We start from the raw sequence: 24,793 nt of genomic DNA, 5'->3' as shown, positions 1-24,793 counted from the left end.
TTTAAGGCAGCCATTTGCAAATTGTATCCTTAAGCTAATAGAAAGAATCATAACAGGTGCCCTCTGCTAAGTGGCCAAAATACGAAATCTTAATTAGCTGTCAAGTACATCACTTGGTGTAATTTAAAGTTTGGCCTGTGCATAGGCTCATAAGAACACTGTCCAACTGGCTCTGAACACTACTGATTGCTGAAATTCTATGGTATATCATTTTTAATCAGTACTCATCTCTGGAAAGATAGCTCTTTGTTAACAAGGAGAGAAGTGAGAGTAAGAAAAGGTCCCCCCGAAACAGGCATGGACTGATGAGTGAATGTATAAGGCAGAGACGCCCATCTGTAGTACGACTCTAACAATACCAACAATTTCTGATTCTTTAAGTTTTCAGATTTGGAAATATTTAAATGATTGGCTTTGCCTGTGTTTTCACTTAAATACAAGAAGTACACAATTAGCTGCAATGTTTTCCTACAAATATACTGACAACCAAATGGGAGATTTCGAGATATTAAAAATAAAACAATTCTGTAAAAGGAGACCTTTCTACAGTTTCATTTATCTCATGAAAATTTGGTATTTTTTCACAGAGACATGCCTCCATTTAATCATGCTAAAGGGTGACATGGAGATCCATTTTCTTGACAGGACGGTTGATCACCCTATCACAGTAAGAAAATTAATACCTTCAAACTAGCCCTGTGTGGAAAACAGAAGCTACATGCAATAGTGAAGAACGTAAGTGTTCTACGTTTTAAGTTGCAAACAGAACATTGGTTCCGTGTGAAAATATGTCTACTCATGATTGGGTTACTTTGAGACAAAATATGAGGCTTTGATTTTATTAAAACAACCATTTAATTCACGCTCTGTTCCTCAAAAGTACATAATTGTCTTTATAGTTAGCATAATTGACTCTAGATTTACTCGAACAGGAGTAAACACTTTAGTTACAGCTTAACTAGAACACAGGTAAAATATTTGAGAAGTTTAAGCTATTAAAAGGGCTGTGAGATATTGATTACTTCATTTAAAAAGCAGTCAGAGAGTGCAACCAAGAGGTCAAGATAAATTTAACAGTTTGAAGCACTTTACTAAATAACTCTAAAGATCATGTTAATTGGCTTTGTGCAGTTCCAGGGTAAAATTAATTTTATCCTAGCTTACAATAAAAGGATTAAAAGACATATTAAGTTCTTCAGTTTTAACTGGAATAGGAATCAATGGATTTGAATTAAGGCTAAAGGAGGTTTTACGAGAGATGGACTACCAGCAGATACTTTATATCTGCTATTAGCCAAATATTGATGGAGCTCTGTTACTGTATTAGGTATTAAAACCTTAGATAAGAAGAGACTACCAATTTTCTACTCTGAGAATATAGTTTAAGAATTGTGTGATTTGACCTGGAAAAATTGTTTTTAAAAATTTGATGCTTTGTTTAGGATTGAGTATCAGAATGCTTTCTAAGTTGACATATATGTTACAATATTTAGAACTTTAGTAAAAATTAGTGAAACGATGTGGTTAAATTCAATCACATTGACATCAAGATTATATTTAAAACATTTAAAACTATATCACAAACATATCATTAGGGTTTTTTAAATCAAAATATTATACTCAAATTGATTTTAGCATACCAATTTTATGCCAGAAATTTCTGGCACATGATAGAATGCAAACGATATTCACAATGATGTAAGTACTTTCTGAAATTGATATAAATGTTGTTAATATGCTCTAAAAATGACTTTGGAAATTCAGAAATCTTTTTCTGAATTTTTAGTCACGATAAGTAAAAATAAAAATTTTAATGTTTTTGTTTATTCTTTCATTATTTAATATTTTGGAATTATATGTATAGAAAAGTAAGTTGCTTTTACTGTGCACTGACTAGCAGAGCAAAAAACACAATTTGTATTTAATAATGTATATATCACATATTAATAAATGTGACTTTGTAAGACTTTATAGGAATGATCGGAACATGTAAGTTGCAAGATCTCACGGCAGAAAACTAATAACAGCAGGTGGAGACTATTTAAAATAGTAATTTGGATTAAGCTCGAAAATAGTTTCTATTGTGGTTCTTTACAACTTTATTTGCAAGAACGTGTATTCACTAATGTTAGGTTTTGACGAATTATTAAAGAACCAAAGTAAACTTAGCAAAGTGAACTTTGTTAATATTGGCAATCTGGAGGACAAGAGAACTTTCAGAATAAGATGCACGATTTAGTAGTTACAATGTCTGTATACAGTTAGAATAGTCTTAGCACATACATCATTCAAAGCTCTACAAATATAAGTCAATAAGACTACAAGATTTCTTTCCATTTTCAGACTAGTAAAATAGTCTTCCAAATTTTCATTTTTATCTATTTTGCTTTTTTTTTTTAGCCCTAAAGACATTTTAAATGTGAGTGGCATTATCAACCAATATTCTATGAAAAACATATATGACTGTAGATTAAGTAAAGAGTTTAAAGTAGTACATGACAGTGAAATACGTCAAGTGAAAATATATTAAAAGCTTAAGGCATTAAGAAATACAAATTGTTAGTTACACAATAGTCATGAGGATGTAAAGTACAGCATAAAGAATACAGTCAATAATGCTGCAACAACTATGTATAGCGCCAGGTGGGTACTAGACTAATCAGGGGGATCACTACATACATCATACAAATGTCTAACCGCTATGCTGTGCATCTGAAACTAAAATACTGAATGTCAACTGTAATTGAAAAAAAAAATACTTTAAAAAAGAAAATATATTTTAATACATTTCTGAACATAAACAGAAGTATCTAAAAAAACTAGATCTTTAAAAATGAGTGCTAATTGTTTTTTAGATGTACTTTAATGAAAATAACTTCAACCTCCTCCTGACTGATTAATGGAATAGTAACAATTTATTTTTAAGATATGCCTTTTTAATAATCATTATATGGTACTAATCAAATACGTTAACTTTTCATATACATTCACACATCAGGTATACATAATTATACTATGTACACAGATAACTATATAATATTCTGAGTTAGGGTGTCAAGACATTAAACCTAAGTGAGCTAGAACTATATTTTTGAGATTTTAAAATGTGTCATCTATGTTTATAAATCATAATGAAAAACACATGGCCCTCTGTGGAGTTTACACAGTGTAAGTAAATTGTTTCCACTTATGTTTGGCCCAAATATTTTCCATACCTACTTGCTATTGTTAGGGTTGCTTAAGAATGATAAAGTACAATGCTATAAAAATGTCAAATTTTACTAGATATGTAATAGTAATCTTCCAAATAAGCTTTGTTAACATTTAAAAACAAGCGAAAATCTTTTAATATTAATTCATTTTTAAAACAATTTGGTTTTAAAATAGTATTCTAATTAAATTTCAGTTATCCAATATACACCAATTCTTAGTCAAATACTTCAACGATGAATTTGTTAAATGGGACACACAAGGCATAGATTGGTGACCATCAATGTGAAAAAGGACTCAGAAACCTCACTCTCCTTGGTGAATATGGGTCTCATAAGCTCATAAGGAGAACCTGTGGGTCTATGCCATTGTAAATGTGTGTAATTACGTTCCTTCTCTTAAGTCAAGTGCTTGTATAGAAATGTTACATATTATTTTCACTGGTGGCACAATTTACGATTTTTAAAAACTATGGCAAATAAGTTTTTGTGCTGTAGAAAACAATTAAAATTGTAGGTGGCTAAATAACCATGTAAATTTACACCTGTACACCTTGAGTAGATAAAAGAAAACATGCAAATTATCTGAATGTCCCTCTCAAGCGCCTGGGGGAAAAAAATGAACTGATTAAAAATGACGATGGGGGCACTTCAACATTTACTTCCAAACTTTCACACCCCTGTGTGTGTGTGTGTGTGTGTGTGAGTGTGTGTGTGTGTGTGTGTGTGTGTGTGTGTGTGTAGAATAACTGCAGTATTCACTGTTAGCAGCTAGGCATTTCCTCCATTGCACTGTTGCTTTGTGACACATCTGCCCGTGTTTTCCTCATACCTACTGATGAGCATATGGAAGTTGCTCCCCAAATCTCTGAGGCTTTTGCTATTCTTGTGCTCCCCTTACTTGGAAACTGAAGTAAACAAACATGCTACTAATTTGTATGTATACTCGATAGCCCCCTGCTGGAACACAATGGGTTCTGCAAATGCATATTTCTGCGGCTGCTGATTAAGCCATTTTAAAATAATGCCTCTTGCACACACATGTATTATGTGTGTGTGCCTTTGACAAAATACATCAAATCCATTTCCCACAAAATCAGATAAAAACAAAATAAATTAATACTCCAAAATGATTGTCTTTTTCAAAGGACATTTAATACTATCACTATCTCAGGATATGTCGATTATTTTGATAATTATAAACCTTAAACTTTGAGAGCAACTTGTAGGTTTTTCAAATAATTCTTGTAACAATTTCTTCTTCTTCACACAAATTCTGCACCCATTTTCCCACAATCTGCATTACCTTATTTTCCCCTTTAGTTTCTACATAAACATCAAAAAGTCCATTCCCTCCTTCCCCCCTTTTATTTTACTTTTAATGCAAATATTCTCAGTTTGGGGAAAAAATTGAGATTTTGAAAATTCCAAATATCTAAGACATCTATGTCATTGGGACTCTTGTAGGTAACAGTTATCAAGAATAATGTTCAATTCTTGGACTTTACCTTTCAAGGGTGAATCTAAGATACTTGTCAAGTTTTAAAAACTACAAATTGTAACGTAAGAAGACCATTATTAGCTTGTTCAGGAGGAAAAAAAAATATTTCAGAAATAGTGGTTCGTGGCTTGTGAAAGCATTTAAATCTGAAAACATAGCAAATTATTCTTATAAATAACCTTTTAGTACAGTTAATGTTCAGAAAAAGATAACTTCTGCAATGAGATTCACTTAAAATAAAAATACTGGAGTAAAAGATCAAAATCAAATGGAACACATGAGACTTAACATTTGGTGGCCTATTATATGAAGATTTTACACCTGTGCATTACAGCACAGTGAGAAATAAATTGCTACACCTGAAGTCATTTTTATTCATAAAATGACAAATAGTTTACTAGATTCACTTAAAATATATTTTCACCTACTTAATTATCTCTGTCAACTCAATGATACAAAACCAGATCAAAAGTGATAACTGCCTTGTTCTATCTTTGAGAAGTTAACAAGTACATCTGTTCATTTACAAGGAGTATTTGTAGTATTCATTTTTCTGAATTACTATACATTTGGTTACAATAACAAAACAATGACATGTAACTAAAAGTTAATTTTTAAAGGTTTGCAGTAAATTAGAACTTCTAAGGGATTTTTTGCTTTAATTTTTCTCAGTACGTGATTGCATAATGTTATCTCTGATTTTGAAAAATGACCACCTTACTTCACAAGTGTTTTTCTCTTCTGTGTTCTTCACTGTAAGAGAGGTGCTAAGTAGAACTAATGGAGCATAGTCAGTCAGGGGCAACACGATTAATGGAGCATAGTCAGTCAGGGGCAACACGATACCTTGCCTTTGAAATGACAGCAGAACTGGGAAAAGTCGTTGTGGATAAGCCCAACGCCAAGTTTTATATAAGGATTTTAATAGCCCAGTCCACAATTAGCAGAAATACATTATATCTTATCTTTCTAAAAAAAACACCCTGTAAGTTCTTATAACTTTATATAGATTAACATATGGTACCATTCCTAAGAACTGAATATTAAAGAAATTTAAAGAAAAAATATTTTTAAATTCAGAAGAGAAGAAACAAGAAGAAAAAAGTAAGTAAAGAAATTTAAAGGCAAAATAAAAAGGTCAAAGACAACTTTGACTTTTAATTCACTAATCATATTAACAGATGACCAATGGCTAGTTAGCTCTGTTGGTTAGAGCATGGAGCTGATAACACCACGGTTGCCGGTTCAATCCCCGCATGGGCCACTGTGAGCTGCGTCCAAAGCAAAGCTTTGAAAAAGAAAATAGGAAATAAACAAAAGTAAACTTGCATTTATGCTAAAAGTACAAAAGCCATTGACAAAATAAACCATAGCCTTAAACTGTAAAGGATATACTCATCATTAGCTCACAATCTATAGAAAAATTGGTCTACGAAATATGTATGTATGTAAATGACATAGCCAGTGTAAATGACATAGCCCATTTTCTAAAGAGATTTCTAAGTTACTTTGAAAAGCTTGAAGAAAAAGAATGCTTGAATCGCTATTAGATAGCTGCACAGATTTTTCATTTCTAATCTCTTTACATATATATGCTTTCATCATTTTTAAACTACATGTAGAAAGAAGAATGATGTGCCTTTAAAATCATTATAGATTTTAAGATTATTTTACATTTCCTCATTTTATGATGAAGATAACTAGTCTATCAAATTGACTCTAGTTATTTGGCAAATGTTTTTTTTTCAGAATTTTTTTTTGTTTATATGATTTTTTTTTTTTACTATGTGCTTTTTCAAATAAGCATATACAGATATTAACATTTACTATTACTCTGTCATGTAACTATTTTATATGATTTCCTATTAATTAGTTAATTCTATTCATAATTTGGATGTGAGTTGCCTATTTTGCACATATCAAATTAAAACAATCCTTTGGGCTGTGAATTATTGCACAGTCCTTCCAATGTTTAACCAAAAAAGCTAAGTAAGCACTTATACCTAGAAATCCTGGATACTAAGTCATTGATTTGTTAAAACTATGGATTGGGAAAACCTACTACGTACTCCTGAAAGGAAAACTAAGAGGAAAATGTTCTGTCAGATACTCAGGTTTGTAAGATGTCATGCTATTTTTATAAGACAATTTTTTTAAAAGGTCTGTTTCTGCTACATAACACATAATCCCTTTTTTTTCAAAATTCTCCTGACTCGCTGAAATCATTAGGATACTCAGGTATTGTGAAGAGAGAGCTTTATAACCTTCTCTTATCTGAATTCATTGTTTATTAAGACAGATAGATACTTCTATATGTAAAAACCTAGACAATACATGTATATGTACTGATGTTGGATAAATACATACATTCAGGATGGCTCTTGTTACATTTAACTGCTCTGAGACTTTGGCAGGGAAAAGAAAGGAACACCAAATCAGAAGATAAAATTTACTGAGAACGCCTACCATCACCACTGCCACAAGACCACCCATGTCAGTACCATAAATTACCATAGGAGGGTTCAACAGAGACTGATGAAAACAATCCAAAGCAAGAATTTACCATGTCCTTACAATTTTCTCAAATAAACCTGTTTTATTAGCAAAAGAAAAAAAAATTAGTAATTTCTGTAATACTTTATCCAGTGTTTTCGATTTCTACAAAATATGAAAATAAGCAGTATTTACTTAAGGTAAAAAAAAAAAAATAGCCTTCAAAATATGTCAAAGGTAGAAGGTTCCCCATTTCAAAAACCCTAACAGAAAAACCTGAAATCCATCCTTTAAATGATCAAAAAAATATTAGATCCATAGAAATTCCATATGTTTACTTAGGGTGCTTCAAATATCTACTAATATTGTATTTATTATAATGACAATTATATGCCTACCACAATCACTTTCCAATATACCATTAAGAATTTAAAAGAGGAAAAAAAAATCAGAAGTAGGGTGTGTAAAACATTTCCTAACCCAAGATTAGACAGCGGTTAGTGGGGGAATTTTGGAGGTAAAGGGAATCACAGGTCTCTACTAAACAAACCACTACCCATATTTTATAATAAGGAAGGTTAAGTCGGTCAAGTGTTCATGTGACAAGGTGAAGGGCATGAAGAAAGTGGGCACTCATAGCAATATCATTCCAGGCTCATCTCTGGCATCTCCACTGGTCCATACTGGTCAGTGTTCGTTGCAAAGAAACTAGTTAATATTTGACACCTGATCCATGGTAAATCTATGTTAGGTATCTTCAAATCATCATAATTAAAAATGCTTCTTAAAAAAATAACACACAAACAAAAGTTATAATTAGAAAAAAGTCTTAAAATAAGTTTTGGTCTACAGTAGTATGTAATAATGTTATATACATTTCCTAAGGGGGCTATCTATAATAAATATTAAAAACGGGGGGATATTCTATCAAGTATATGAAATAATTAAACTGTATTTTACATGGGATACATATGTGGAATATTGAAATACTGAAAAAATACACAGTACTGAGTATGAACATTAATACCATTTGGAGACCAAATATTTACTATATTATTCAACAGGGTAACAAAATCAGCACGTCATCCACAAAAACATAAACAATCTTCACAGACGAAAAACTTCTTCAAATACAATATATAGAGGAAAACACTAATTAAAAATGTAACTTTAAGTTTTAGTTACCTCTACATAAGCCTCCCTATAAGTTAATGGTACTGTAAGCTCACAGATACAAATATTTTCAAAATTCACATACTGAACTCCAAATATTGCAAATAAATTCAGGATCATTTCCAAAGTTGCCGTCGTGATATCAGAGAGTAGCTCAGAGTCACCATAAGGGTTAAGACAATCATTTTCCACTGCATACTAGTGCTATTCTAAGCCGATAGTGTGTTTAAATCCACACCAATGAAATCAATACAGCACTGTTCTATTCAAGGTGAGACCAAATAAACCTGTCTGAAGCTTTGAGAAATAGGCTTTGCAGTATACTTTGAGTGCTAAATGCCTTTCAGTCCAGAGATCTGTCATTAAATAATCATTAGCCATCATTCACTCTTCCTAAAAAGCTTAACGTCTAAACTTGTTCAGCTACCAGTAAAGCATTAGTATAGACTATCAAGTAAGTACTCATTAGCACTTAGGGATGTTTCAACCACTCTGTTTAACAATGCGTTGTCTTATCAAAAAAAAAAAAATCCCAAAATATTAACACATATTTACCACTAGACTAGAGGGCAATTTATACAAACGATCAGTGAAAAGGACACCAACATAATGACCAGCCTCTTTTGGACAATAGGGCACAACTCAGAGAATTACAATCAACTCTTTCCTGTCTGGTCTATCCATATAAAAGCTGATGTCTTTCCTAACATTCAGCATCATATATAATTCAGCATCACATATAAGCCAAATAAAATTAAGTTACTCACAATAGAGAATTCATCAGGAAGAAATCTTGGCTTTAATCCTGTATGTATTTTACAATAATGTTTCTTTTATCAATGCTATTCATATCTCCTTTTCGATGCATGATCATTTCAATTGCTGACTATCATCTATCATGGACTGTGCATTATTTTACATACCATGAGACAGAAAATTAAGGTATACTTATATTCTTTCCATTACCTGAAAGATTAAGTAAATAATATAGAATGATCTGTAGTTAGTACTGTTACTGGACCATGTGCATAAATTTGATGGTCGAGGTAATTTTCTCTGTGCATACAAGAAGTTATTTCTGTGTTTATGAGTTTTTGTTTCTCATTTGTTTGTCTTGTTCTTTTGTTGTTTTTGGTTTATATACCACATATTAGCGAAATCATATGGTTCTCTGCTTTTTTCTGTCTGACTTATTTCGCTTAGCATTATACTCTCAAGATCCATCCATGTTGTCACAAATGTTCCTATAGTTTACTGGTTACCAGAGGGTAAGGGGGGTGGGGGGTAGGAGATGAGGGTCAGGGGGATCAAATACATGGGGATGGAAGGAGAACTGACTCTGGGTGGTGAACACACAATGGGATTTATAGATGATGTATTACAGAATTGTACAACTGAAATCTATGTAATTTTGTCACCCCAATAAATTAAAAAAAAGAAGTTATTTCTTGTATACTATTACATTAATCCTCTCAATTTCAAGCTAACAATGAAAATGGCATTTCTGAAAGACCTTAATTTGTTCTTCATTTATAAAAGCTCAAATAAAAATATACAGCCAGATACTTACCATCGCATCTATGTATTTACAACTTATTACTTTGAATTTTAATATAGATTTCAACCTAAATGAGAGTCATGATATTATATGAACATTTTATTTAACAGGATAACATCTGATATTTTCCCAGGAGTATTAGATAGCTAAATACAAAATAAAAGTATTCTTTCAGATATTAGGTATTTTAAAATACCAAATACATGTAATAGAAACTTTCTAGAATTCTAATTATCAGCCAATTCAATCTTTGACTTTTCCATTTTTCTATCAATATGCCAACATAAAGTTTCAATGGCTAAGAGACAAATAAGTGCAATATTACTTGGACACTTTGGCAAATGTAATATCATTATATTTTAATTTATGAAATGTTTCAAGGCTCAGAAATTAAAGAGGATAATATCAAACCAATCTCATCACAGATAATTTTTAATGTTGAAAATTTCCCACAGAGGCTGCCTTAAGATACACTGTCAATATACAATGGAATACAAAATGCCATTCCTTTTTCACTTATTACCATACATCAGTAGTAACACTGACTAATAAAATACTTAACTAAAAACAAAGTCACAGTCTAGTCATTATAAAAAGGAGAAACTTCTTTGGGAAAAGTGCAAGAAAAATAGTAAAACTAAAACTCATCTCCTTATGTAAGAGTACAACCTGCAGATAAGAGAAAGAGGAACTATCTAAAGTAAGCACGAATATTGTGACTATAAATGCCACGCTTTCCTAGAAGAGCCTTAGATCTCAAAAAACCTGAAAATAGAGTTCTGCAATAAATACATAAATAAATAAAGTTTTGCAAGTACAAGAATTTGCCAGAAAATGTAATATTTTCTCAAAAATGCATAATTTACAAAATTTGCACCACTGAACTTGACTTTGACCTCATTCTTCTTGAAACATAAACTCTTTCAGAACCTCAAATAAATTCTCATTTTTTAAAATCTGTAAAACAGTGCTGGCAAAGTCAGCAAAGCCCAACAAAGTGCTTTCATCCCTTTCAGAAACTGTACCAAGAACATCTAATTGCTACCTAATCTCTTACTGACAGGGACATCACAATGTATACCATCTTTCCTAAATTTTAAGTAACAAGTTTTGCATTTTTATCATTATAATTGTTTAATTACTTTAAAACAAAATTTGTTTACTATCTCTACAATTAATTTTAGACTTTTTTTTAAAGGTAAAATTTAAAAAAAAGGGATTTTACTTGCCCTCCCTAACAATACAATTGCTTTGTATATAGTAAACAACTATGTTATGAAAAAGAAACAAAATGTTGTTTTCAAATAATTCATGACTTTAAAGATATGTTAGATTAACTGTTAATACAAAAACATCATCAATAAAAGCAATTCACTCTTGCCTCTCAAATCGCACTGGGTATAGGCGAAACTTCAATAAAACCGGTACTCGTCTGGATTTTACATTTTGAAGCATGATCGCTATTTTATTGAAAAGTATATAGGAGTAACACACTATTTTAAATTATAGTCATTTTGAAACTAAGTTGCAACTTATCCTGATTCTTTATGAATAGACGAGGTTCTTATTGAAAATCAATTGGAAGGCGGGTAAAATTAGATAGCAATGGTTACCAGAATATCAATAAGAGATAGCAATATCCAATTCTAAGTCTTATTGCTAAAATAAAAAAGAAAATAAAAGATACTAAAATAAAAGACATTTTCTTCAACCAAATGTTTAAAATGCACAATATATTTTCAATACCCTTATATATAATCTGAAATACACAATAAAGAAAAAACATTTTCATTATAATAATTATTTCCATCAAAATTAGCAAAACTGGATTTTATTTTACATTTTTCATTTGAATGTCCTAAACACTAAAACAATTACACTAAAACGTAAGGATGTAATATAGGTAATCTAAATTTTATTATATTTAAAATATTTAATATAGATATTAAGTAAATGAAAAAATTTTCAAAAAATTGTAGTGACTGCTATACTGAATCTAAGAGTTGACTGTATAAAATTAAGATAAATAAAAGGGAGAGTTCATGATAAACATATTTAAATGTCATTTCAGATAGAATTAAACCAAAAAGCCTTGCAACATAACTATTACTTATAAACGATCTTCAAAACACATAACATGGGGAACTTACACTCTTAAGTCACTAAATCAGAATCAGACCAAAATCTTCACGTTAAAAAACAAAGAATACAGAAATCCAAGCTATATAAACATAAAAGCTGACAATAATAAAGTGCTTCTGAAAATTGTTTTGGCTTTACTTCTGAATTTTTCACTCATTAATGTATATTTATATGCAAATTATCTTCTACTCTCTATAAAACTGGATCTCCTTAGGCTTATATGGAAAAAGGCATAACTTTAAATTTTATAAAATACACTAACATATATTAATAATCCATCTCATTTACTCCTTAAGCATCAATTTAAAAACAGAAATGCACACATCTATAAGGTACAATCACTGAAATATTTTTGTGTAGAAATATTGAAGGAATCCAACAGTGTAATTGTTAGTGTAATATAATGGTTTTATTACACTCGAGGCTATTAAACATGAATTCCTTATCCTAATTAAGTGTTCAAAATGGCTAGATTTAATTTTCATAAGAGACAAACCAATAGCATGATGATAATTTTTCTTAAAATATTTTTCAAAACCCTTAAACCAAAATACCCTGCTCTTTCCTACAGTGACAAATACAGGAAATCAGTAGGTTCTTGAAATATGCTACCAACAGTCGTGTTCAGAAAGGAAAGGCCAATACCATATTAAAAAGAAAAAAAAATGAAACCACAGATAAGTAACAATTACAGCAGGCCCCACTGTATGGTAGAAGCTCAGCAGTGGACAGCTGGACGGCTGCAGGAACTGAACTCCAGAGAGTTAACCCCGTGTGATAAAAGACTTGACAAAGCGGTCATGACTGTGCTGCAATGCGAAGTTGTGGACTAATACACGAACAGGAGGCCCAATCGCTGTCTTTCACCAGGCGCAATTTACACATGGCTTTATCAATAGCCTTAGTGCTGAATACAGAACACACTCTATTTGGCTTTCAGTCAATTAAGCTTTAAGCTGTCAGCAAACAAGACTTTTAAGTTAATTTTGAATCACCACGAATCAAGTTGAAGGTTGTGAAAGGGCGGCTCACATGCCGGCATGAAAAAAGGCAGTTTAATTGCCTCTGAATAGCTATTATATGCTGCAATTGGCCTATTGAATCTTAGATGATCTATTTATTTATCAAAGTGCAACCATCAGAGATCAGTAAAAGAGAGAATAATATGAATTGTACATTCACTATTTTTGCATAAGAAGTTGATGTGCTTGCAAAGGTATAAACGATTCATATTTTTAAAGCATATTATTTTTAACATAAAAATTTTGTGAAATGGAAAATGAGCAACACATAGTAGTCAGCACAAAAATACAGCAATTTTTTTCTAGCACAATAAAGATATAATGTTTTAAAAACATACACCTGTTACCATAAAATATTTTCAATTATTTGATGTAGAATTGACGATTCAGACTGCAAATACCCCTTTATAATTGTTCACATAATTGTTTATCAAATAGAGCCAGAAAAAGAACTGTAAAATTGAATTAAGTCAGAGATTTAAAAGCAACTTAATTGAGAATTCCTTAGATTAACTGCATCCTTAATTGTGTGAAGGGAAAGAACACCAAACATAATCACTCTAATAAAGATTATTTTAACTAAGATTAAGGTTTCCTCAAGAAAATGGCATAAGCAAATTAAAAGAATTATTATATTCCTAATACTGCATTAACACGTATTTTTTTAAAAGACTGTGGTTGACTACAATCCTAATCAGTGTTTTCCTGAAATTATTTTTTCAATCGCATGTACTCTGTTTATTATTACAGGGTTACTCATGAGTGCTGGATGCCCATATTGATTTTTTTATTAGAAGAGAGCACTGAAGCATTAGGTTAAGGCGGGGGTGGGGGAATGCTCAGATTTTATAAACAGATGTAAACATAGGTCAAATTTAGGGATGGTAAAACTGAACCATTTTGCTTTGGCTGTAATGAGCTACGGTTCTTTTTACATGTTAGCCCTTCAGTACTAAATGCATTGAACCATGCACTCACAGTTAATTTACATAGGGAAATCATATGGAGATTAATGGTTATCAAGTATTAATGGTTTATAAGAATTTGGGTAGAAGACGGGTTAATTTTAGTATTCCCTCGAGAACAGTCACATATTCTGGGAAGCCTGGACCCATTACTCTGTATTTCCAGTCAGCAGAGGTGGGCTTGGGAATCAGTACTGGCTACCATCATTCCAGGAACTACCACACGTCCAGGGGCTGAAATTCAATGAAAGAGTGTGGGAACGCCTTCTCTTTCTCGCTTCTCCCATCCTTTATTATAAAAACCTTTTTTCTGCATTTATGCTCACACAAAATATCATTTACTGATTACTCCGTACAAAAATTGATGCTACTGCAACCATAAATATTGCACAACGTTAGAGTAGAAAACGCCTACATGCGTTCTAAGGGAAACGGGGGAAGGAAACAGCTTGGATTAAGAGCCAGACTTCCCAAGATAAAACAAAGTAGAAACCATGTGAAGAAGGGATATTCTTTTTCTTCATAATTATCAAGAGACATTAACAAAAGACTTGTGTTCAATGGTCTCAAATGTTCACTGTGCATCTCCTACTATACTTGCATATTTACATAATTACATAGGACACAAAGTGTTTCAGACACATTCACATGACTCATACAAACATCCACTCATTCAGATGCAGAGTGGGAAGGGGACAACAGGGAACAAGACAGAGGTGTTCTCCACCTTTCTGCAGCTTACACTCAGGGAAAGGAGGCAAACACAGACAAGAAACTACAAATGACAAAATGTAGGACACTGCCATAGAAAATAAGGCAGAAAACAATCAACTTTAAACAGAGGGATGGGAGATATGGAAGGTGAGGCACAGTGCTGGAATAAGCTGCACAAGTCTCACAGCTAGTAAGTGATAGAGCCAGACAGAGAACCCAGGCGGAGAACCCAGGCGGAGAACCCAGGCGGAGAACCCAGGATGAGAACCCAGGCAGACTAAAGCCAAGGCTTTGAACTGCTACCTTAAAGAAACAATAAAAAGCAGATACAATAAACCCTTTCTTCACAGATTGCAGCTCTTACTAGTAAAGCAAAGATAAACAAATAATTGAAACCTGAGGAAGAAAGCAATACTTGTTACTAAGCAAGGGCAGAAACAGTAAGCAAGTCATGGATATTCGGAGGAAGCTGACCTCAGCTGGGAGAGAAGGGCAGGCCTCTCAGAGGAGGTGCCATTTGAGATCGGTCCCCAAATCCACTTGGATTTGACAAGAAGCAATGGGGCTGCATCTAAAGAATAAGAAATATGGTGGAAATAGAGGCCTATTTCAACTGTCATCCCATTCTTGCCTCCAACACCCTTTTACCCTGCTCTGTTTTCTCCTATGGTACCTACCACCTTCTAACATACTGTACAATATACCATGTTTCCCCCAAAAATAAGACCTAGCCGGACCGTCAGCTCTAATGCGTCTTTTGGAGCAAAAATTAAGACCGGTGTTATATAATGCGTCTTTTGCTCCAAAAGACGCATTAGAGCTGACGGTCCGGCTAGGTCTTATTTTTGGGGGAAACACAGTATTAATTTCTAATGTTTATTAAGCCAACTTCCTTGCCCTGCTGGACTGTAAGCTGCATGAGGACAGGAATTGAGATTTCTGTCATTTTGTTTGAGAATATTGCTCAAGGATCTAGAACAGTGCCTGGCACATAGATGCTTAGTAAATGTTTGTTGAATTAATGAATAAAGCACACAAGCAGAGCAGCTCCAGTGACACACAGGAAACAGAAACCAGTTTGCTTTGACCCAAGACAGAGACCCTGAAAGCAATAATTAGACGCTAAACCCAGAATATGAAGTGGTTTTAGAATACAGGTCTTGAAAACCAGGCTAAGGGAAATAAATTATATTCCAGAAGCAATGAAAAGCCAGTGAAAATTTTTGAACCCCTGGCTATGATTAGGAATATCAATCTGGCAACTGTGTATTTAAGAGATCTGAGACCTAAGAGACAATAGATACGGAAAGCTATAAACTACGGTAGTGGCAGTGAAATGGAAAAGAGGAGATATTACACAGCAATAAAAACTTTGTGTTGTGTCTCTGTGTTTAACAGAGCTAAGAGGTGCAAGAGGTGAAGAGTCAAACAGAATTTTAAGGCTTCAAGTCTGGGTAAATTGTGCCATTAATAAAAATAAGTTCAGTTTAAACATAACTGAGTTTAAAGTATCTTAAAGATATCCAGGTGAAGTGCAGTAAGCAGGGGGAAACCAAAGCCTGGAGCTCAGACAGATGAGATGAGGTTGGAGGAAGCTGGAAGTTATTCCTGGTCAGGTGAGACATACAGCCTTACTTCACTTATGTGACTGGCTGGGAAAAGGAGAGAGTTTACCCGGGAAAAGGAGAGAGTGGTCTGAGCGGAGAACTCTGGGAAAAACCTAATTACTACGAAACTTTAGGAGACAGAAAAGGAGCCATGGAGGGGAAGTCCCCTTTCCTACCTTCTCCTTTCGACAAATCTTTACACAGGCTTTCAAGTCGCAAGTGAAATGTCAGGTCTGTTAGCTGGATTGTCCTCTATGCTCCCGCACTGCTTAGTGCAAAGCCTCATAGTCATATTAAAAGGCTCTTTTGTGATTTGCCACTTTACACTTGTATGTCTTCTATCGCTTATATCCCCAGAGAGTATTCTAGAGTGCCCCAGGGGCATGCTCACGCACACGCACACTTACACACACGCATACAGATGCACGTGAGTACATATGTATATACACGTGTCTGATTACGTAATAACATTTGGGGCTGTGGTATGTATGTATCTTGTATGTATGTGTGTCTGAAAGTGTACATAGTTTTCTGCTGTCAGTATGTTCCTGGTCCATTAAGAGTTCCATGCTCTGAGAAAAAATACTAAATCAAAAACCACTGCTATTTAGTGCTTTCCTTTCTCTCTAGTAGAAAAGAACCAAGAAGCCTTGTATCTCCCGTCAAAGGAAGGTAATCACTGGAATATTTCGTAATGAACCAATAAAGGATTTTACTATGATAGGGCCAGCACTACCCACAGAATTTAAGCCCCATTGCTAGGGAGGTAAGTGACATATTCTGCTGGGGCCCCTAGTGCTAGCTTATCCTGACAAAGACACAATTAGAAGGAATAAAAGCAGACTCTCTCTCATATTACAAAACTTTCTCCTAGAATATAAAAAGAATGATATAAGGGGGAAGAAAGGTGGCCATAAGCAAAAATTTTAAAACAGCTATGGTCTCAGCTAATAATCTCTATTCAAAAATTCATCAGGGAAGAGTAAGGCAAGACAATAAAGTGGAATTAAACTCTTGCTTCAAAGTATTTTGTTTTCTTAAGAAGTTTTTAAAAAAATTTTAGGAAGAACAGAAGGCTATTCGAGACTTTGTTATATGTCATAGGTAACAATAGGGTTTTATTAAATGTAGGATAACAGCCTAGAAATATAAACCAACAAGTCTTCTACCTAAGTAAAATGTGGACTATTATTTAAATTAAAAAGGCTTTAGAAGTTAAAGGATCCTCACAAAAAATGGAATTTATTCTTCAGTAGAATAAATACACACAAAGAACCATCTGCTATGAGTCAGGGCACACTGATCATTTCCATAGTCAGTCTTAGAAAGTTTAGAAAATTATTGGAAGGTGGGAGAGGTCTTGTTTACCACTCATCTAGATTCCTTGACAAGATTTTCTCTAAGCTCTCCCTGGGCCTTTTCTTAGTGTTTCCCAGGAGCAGTAGAATGACTTTTCTGATGGATGAATCTGGGATACAGAATTTGTCGTAAGTAGCTCAGCCCCTTCCCCTCTCTTTGGGATATATTTACTTGCAAAGAGTGGATATTCTCCTCTGCTCTCAGAGTTGTGAGTTTTACAGAATCAGGTGCACATAGGAAAAGGCAGAGGTTTTCTAACACAGCCTGTGATGAATAATTAATTTGACTGTAAAACGTATTATGGAAGAACAAAGGGCCAAGAATAACCAAAACGTTTCTGAAGAAGAAGAGGAAAGATGTGCCCTATTGGATATAAAGATTAATTATAAAGCTACAGTAATTAAAACAGCATGGTGTTCGTGAAGGGATAGATAAATTTACAAATAGAGTAAAATAAAGAGCCAAAACAGAGTCCAGATACATAAACATACATATATCATGAAAAAGAAAGGTTTCTTTCATGAATAAAAACAAAACTGAATTCTACTTTATACCATACACAAAAAAAATCTACTACAGATAGATTAATAACTTACATTTCAGTAGCAAAAGTTTAAAACTTTTGGATGAAAATATAGATGATGCATAGGGAGAATAATTAAGTTCCTAAAAGCACTAGTCAAAAGGAAAGATGGGTAAGTTATGTGAAAATTAAAAACTCCTTTTCACCAAAGACACTTTATAGAATTCAAAACATAAGATACAGACTGAGAAGATACCCGTCATGAATATAATTGATGAACTGCTAGTATTCTGAACATATCTGTTCAGAACTGTTAGTATTCTGAAGAACTTCTACAATTAGAAGGACAAATGATCCAATGAAAAAAAATGGGCAAAATATTTGAACAGGTATTGCACAGAAAAGGAAACACACATGTGCAACTCATTAGTAAGCAAGAAAATGCAAATCGGAGGCACAATAAAATACCCTTTTCTACTCTGTATGTCAACTCTAGGAGAGGATGTAGATCAATAGAATCTGTTATATACTGTGGATAAGAATTTGACTCTATACTATAAGGCTGATCATTTGCATATCCTATCCACAGCAATTCCAGTCATACCGTGTTTCCCTGCAAATAAGACCTAGCCGACAATCAGCTGTAATGTGTCTTTTGGAGCAAAAATTAATACAAGACCCGGTATTACATTATGTTATGTTATATTATATATTATATTATATCTGGTCTTATATTATACAAGACCCAGTATGATATGATATTATATTATATTATACCTGGTCTTATAGTAAAATAAGACCGGGTCATATTAAATTTTGCTCCAAAAGACGCATTAGAGCTGATTGTCTGGCTAGGTCTTATTTGCGGGGAAACACGGTAGGTATATATTGAAGAGAAAAATTGTATGCATATGTATAGAAGACATGGATAAGAATGTTCACGATACTACTAAATAATAGTAAAAAAAACCCACAAAACCCTAATAACTCAAATGTCCATTGACAAAAAATGAATAAACAAATCATGCTTTTTTTTCTATTTACTATTAGTAAGTAGTAAAAATGACTGAACTATAGCTACATACAACATAAATGAATCTTTGTAATACAGAGTATTACAAAAAGTATAAGTTAAAAGCAAGTACCAAATAAATGATTGTATATACTATCACAGATTTTTATAAAGTTTAAAACAAGCGAAACTAAGTGATACATTCTTTAGGCACTCCTATGTATGAAACAAAACAAATAAACAGAAAGCAAGGAAACAGGAAATACAAAATTCAAGAGTAGTTCTCAGAGCAGGCAGGAAGATGGAATAGGGAACAACACACATATCAATATAAACGATTGGCAACGTTCTAGTTCTTGGTTTACATGGTGTGGTAGGTTCAGGTGTGATATAGTAATTACAATCAATTAAGTGATTAAATAAAATACATTTAAAATTAGTCAAATCAAACAGGTCCTTTAATTTAATGGATCAAGGGTAAGAATCATGCTCATGATCTAAGGCTAAGTAGAGGATAAAGCACTAGGACACAAAATTGTGTATTCCCAATAATAACTTTAAAAATGCATAGAAAACACTGAAAGAAATTCTAACTATGTTAATAGTTATTGTGGAGAGGCAGTGGTAATCCATATTTCTTAATCTTTTCTTTTTTCCAAAACTTCTGCAAGGTAACACACACTACTTTTGTAATGTTAAAAAGTATTTAAAACTTCATACACACAAAGGAAAATAATCTTTTAGGAAATTTTCATATTTTGCCTGAGCTCTTCATTTCCCCATAAACCAATGACTCATGTTTACAAGTTTACTAATAATCCAATGAATTTAAATATATTTGCATATTTCTGGAGGGCACACTAACTGTTTGACCATGGTAACTCGATGCTAGAACCTGCAAACATGTTAAATCTCAGTATAATTCAAAGCATAGGAAATTTTTTTAAAAATAAAATCATGCTGAAGTTCTTATTTAGTTAAAGCCATAAGTTCACCAGCAAAAGTATCTATTTTTTTTGTTGTGAATGAATATAAATATCCACAGATACTCAGCAATTGAAATATTCTAATCTATATTTCCATATATGTGTATGTATATGGGTGTGTATTTTTCACATATTTATATTTGTAATATACATTTATATTTATATTTGTAATATAAACATATTACATTTATATTTGTAATATACATCAATGTGCCACCAGAATGGCTTAAAAGTTTAAGTTATTCTGGTAATATTATAATGCTAACCTCTTGATATTTGAGTAAATACTAAAATGTAGTAAATTTCTAAGATAGAAATTGTTATTTACTAACAGGATGTACCCCAGATGCTTTCTTATAGGACACAATCAATGAATTGATGAATTATAAATAACTTCTAATTCAGGCTCTCTTGCCAGCTGAAGGTCCAACTGCCTAAAAAGAGCCTACACGTATTCCTGGGCCATTCTATAGTTACTTACGTGTACAGGACTATAGGTTATTATGAGAAGCTGTATCTATTTCCCCACCATGGGTGTAAGAAAGACAACTCTTTTTCAATAAGCATCACACCCCAGGCACCACACTAGGTATTTTATATCTATGAGGCAGCATGGAATAAAAGGAATAGTCCAAACTTTGGAGCTACAACACCAATTAGAATTCCAGCCTTTCTATATATAAGCTCAGTGAACTTGAGGAACATACTAACCCTCTCTGAGCTTGAATTTCCTCATCTCTAACATGTGGATAACATACATCTGAGTAATATGTTAGGATTAAAGAGATGAGATAACCTTTGCGGCGGTGACGACCTCCCCATGAGAACATGCCTCTCGCTAAGAATCTCCTTCATCCCTCTCCAGAAAAGAAGAGGAAACACAAGAAGAAGCGCCTGGTGCAGAGCCCCAATTCCCACTTCATGGATGTGAAATGCCCAGGAGGCTGTAAAATCATCACAGTGTTTAGCCATGCACAAACAGTAGCTTTGTGTGCTGGCTGTTCCATGGTCCTCTGTTAGCCGACAGGAGGAAAAGCAAGGCTTACAGAAGGATGCTCCTTCAGAAGGAAGCAGCCCTGAATCAAGATGAGGGAGGACCCATCCCAACAAACACAGTTTGGATACCGCCTCCCCCCCCCCCACCAAAAAACAAACACAAAAAACAGATGAGATAAAGCAACTAGTTTATAATACTAGAGATAATAAGTAGTAACAATTATTATTTTATCATCAAATCAACTCCTATATTTGGAGTTATAAAAACACTTAACAAAATGTAACAAAATAACATGAAGATTATTGGCAAAATCAAAGTTCTATTTAAATCTTTAAAACTAATCAGTTGCATTTGTTTAAGTGTAGGTCAAGTTTTGTTTGCTTTTCCCCAAACCTAAAAAGCAACACCCTGGTTATAATTCCAAGCTCGTGTTGTTTTGTCAACAAAAGTAGAGTCTTGTAATGTACACAGTACAGAGATACACAGTGCGTTTTTATTTCAGTCAGACACAATGCATTTTTATTCAGTAACTCAAAACATCAGAATGAGGACAAAATTCCTTTTCTGCCCTGTTCAGGAATGAACTAGGTTTCTCTGATACCTTTACATAGTAAGACTTCACATTCATAATTCTGATAAAAGCAGAAACTAACTTCCAATCATGAAGTAATGACCAAGTTTCCTTTGACTGTTGAACTTGAACCCAGTAAACTTATGCACATCTGGTAGTCCAGTCACGAAATCCAAATGTTGAGGTACCTCTCTGGCTACTCCTGGGAGGTAGAAATGGAAACTGCAGCCTTACAGATAATGTTTCCCTGTGGAGCTAGATGACTGGCCATAACCGACACTAATGCCACAGTCTACGCCACTTCAACAGGTCCATGGCCAGAGTGCTGATTTTAAACAGCTTTTTTCCTCTTTTGTATCTTTCTTTCTTTTGTATCTCTTGATCGTTTGGGTTCACTCATTACTTTCTACTGTTCTCCGTTACTCTTTCATTTTAGAATTCTTCATCTCTCTGGAGAAACCCACCCATTCAATGTGACCAATGTCACCAGGGACTGTCTTTCCATGGTCTCTCCATGTCCCCCCTGGACCCTGCCTCAGGATAACCCCTTTCCTCTCTTGATTCCATGCCCTAAGAGAAATGATACACAGCTTCCTTCCTTGCCATCACGAATCCCTTTGGCCTTATAGTTCCATATGCTCACCCCATCATTTAAAAATACTCCACCTGGACAAACCCATATCAGGTACATCTAATTTTTTGCCATAAATAATGTGTCAACTTCAAAAGCTAAATGGCTAATTGCCATAGCTTTCTGCTTTATACTGTTATTTTCTTCCCTAAGAAGATTCTCAAGGGAGAAGAATCTAGACTGTTGTAATTTGACTAATGCAGAATTTATGTCAATATAATGACTAGGTATTATAAACAAATAATGTTAATAATTTTAAATAAACACAATGTGGGTAAGTGTCATTATCAGTAAGAGATACAGAAGGATTAATGATAAAACAGTAAAATATCTGGAGTTTGTTTTAAAATAATCCAGTGGAAAAGAGAATAGATGCATTAAGACTATGTGTTGACATTTGCTGAAGCCGGTAATCAGTAAATGGATGTTCATTATATAATTCTAATTTTCTGTGTGCTTGAAAATTTCCATAACAAAAGTAATTTATGCTGAATTAAACTGGATCTTTTTGTGCGTTTAGGTTTGTTAAATAACCACAGAGTTCAAACAAGGTGGGGAATGGGCAATGAGCTGAGGTTTTTATGTGAATAAATGTATGCCAATTGCCAATTACAGAGAAACTTTATAAACTTTAAAATAAGCATACCCACTGGCTTTGTTTGAAAGTAATGAATCTTGCTTTAAAATATTTCATATTTTATATATTTCCAGCTTTTTCACTTAACTCTGGTATGTCACTATGAAATGACAAAAAAATTAAAGCTGATGAAATGAAATTTCAAAATATTACAGTGATGTTTATGGTTACATGTTATACATACTGAATATGCAAAACATTTAATATCACATTTGGCTTAAGTTCTTTAACATGGAGAATAAACATCACTTGGTTCTAATTCCAATTCATGAAAATGTGTGTGTCTGACTGTAAGACACAGCCTGTGTCTCACCTGTTTCCAGTTTTGAGTACATGCACCCAAAGAAATTAGCGCCAAATAATTGAATCAGTGAAACTTTTTTAAAAAAGCTTTTTGCTGTGGGGACAATTCTGATGTCCACAATGCTAGGTGTGCCCTGAGATTGAAATTAAATATAAAATATATACATTCAGAAGTAGATAAAAATTTAGTCATTAAAATTCTTGTATTCATACTCCATCAGCAGATGTCCAAAAATATCAAGGAAAAACTATGCTTAACTTCGTAATATCATTTAATCATTCAAAGGTGGTGGGTCCAGTTTGCTAGTACCACCAGTCTATACCCTGTTTCCCCCAAAATAATACCTAGCCGAACAATTAGCTCTAATGAGTCTTTTGGAGCAAAAATTAATGTAAGACCCGGTATTATATTATATTATGTTATATTATATTATATCTGGTATTATATTATACTAGATTACATTATATTATATTATATTAGACCGGGCCTTATAGTGAAATAAGACTGGGTCTTATATTAATTTTTGCTCCAAAAGAGGCATCAGAGCTGATTGTCCGGCTATGTCTTAGTTTCGGGGAAACACGGAACTGTTCAATAAACAGCAGAGAATCTAGACTTGACATTCCCCAAGCAGTTCACCCCTGCTTTAGATTAATATGCCTAAGAACTTAAATAAGGATCAAAGAACATGCTTTTGGGTATAAAGAAGTAAAAGGCAAGCAAAATAAAGCTACAATGATATAGAAACTTTATATACTGGGGTGCCAAAAAATGTATACACATGATTTGTATTCATCTTTTGTTACTGGTATATATTAAGTATTACAATTTTAATAGTTTTTTCCTTTCTTAAAATGTGTATACATTTTTTTGGCTCTGTGTGTGTGTGTGTGTGTGTGTGTGTGTAAATGAATTCACCATAGACTCCCATGCTGAGGGCTAAGTGCCTTAAAATTAATTCATACGAGGTATGAGAAAATACGGTGAATGTTTATTTAAATTTAAAAAATTGAATACAGTAAAAGACACATTGCCATTAATCCCCCGGAAAATACTCCCCTTCGCTTCAAACACACTTATCTCATCGTTCTTGCCACATTCTGAAGCAGTTCTGGAAGTCCTCTTTCATGAGTGTCTTTATTTGCACTGCTGTGGCTGCCTCAGTGTCCTGAATCAATTCAAAACGTTTTCCTTTCATGGCCATTTTGACTTTGGGAAAGAGCCAGAAGTTGCATGGTGTCAGATCTGGTGAATAAGGTGGATGAGGACACACCGTAATGTTTTTTGTTTGACAGAAACTGTTGTACCAGAAGTGATGTGTGACATTGAGTGCTTCATGATGAAGGATGAAGTAAAGACACTCAGGAAAGAGGACTTCCAGCACTGCTT

General features: G+C 33.4%; 1 protein-coding gene and 1 pseudogene across 2 annotated transcripts in view; one reads left to right on the top strand and one right to left on the bottom strand.

The window, feature by feature from the left end:
• Positions 1 to 24,793, bottom strand: part of WDR7 (WD repeat domain 7) — a 300,771-nt gene that overhangs the window by 137,069 nt on the left and 138,909 nt on the right. The window lies entirely within an intron of this gene.
• Positions 21,093 to 21,344, top strand: LOC117038660 (40S ribosomal protein S27-like; annotated as a pseudogene).

This window comes from Rhinolophus ferrumequinum, chromosome 19, assembly GCF_004115265.2.
Source record: "Rhinolophus ferrumequinum isolate MPI-CBG mRhiFer1 chromosome 19, mRhiFer1_v1.p, whole genome shotgun sequence".
Lineage (NCBI taxonomy): Eukaryota > Metazoa > Chordata > Mammalia > Chiroptera > Rhinolophidae > Rhinolophus > Rhinolophus ferrumequinum.
Note: the sequence above shows the minus strand (reverse complement) of the source record. Positions and strands in the feature narration are given on the sequence as shown.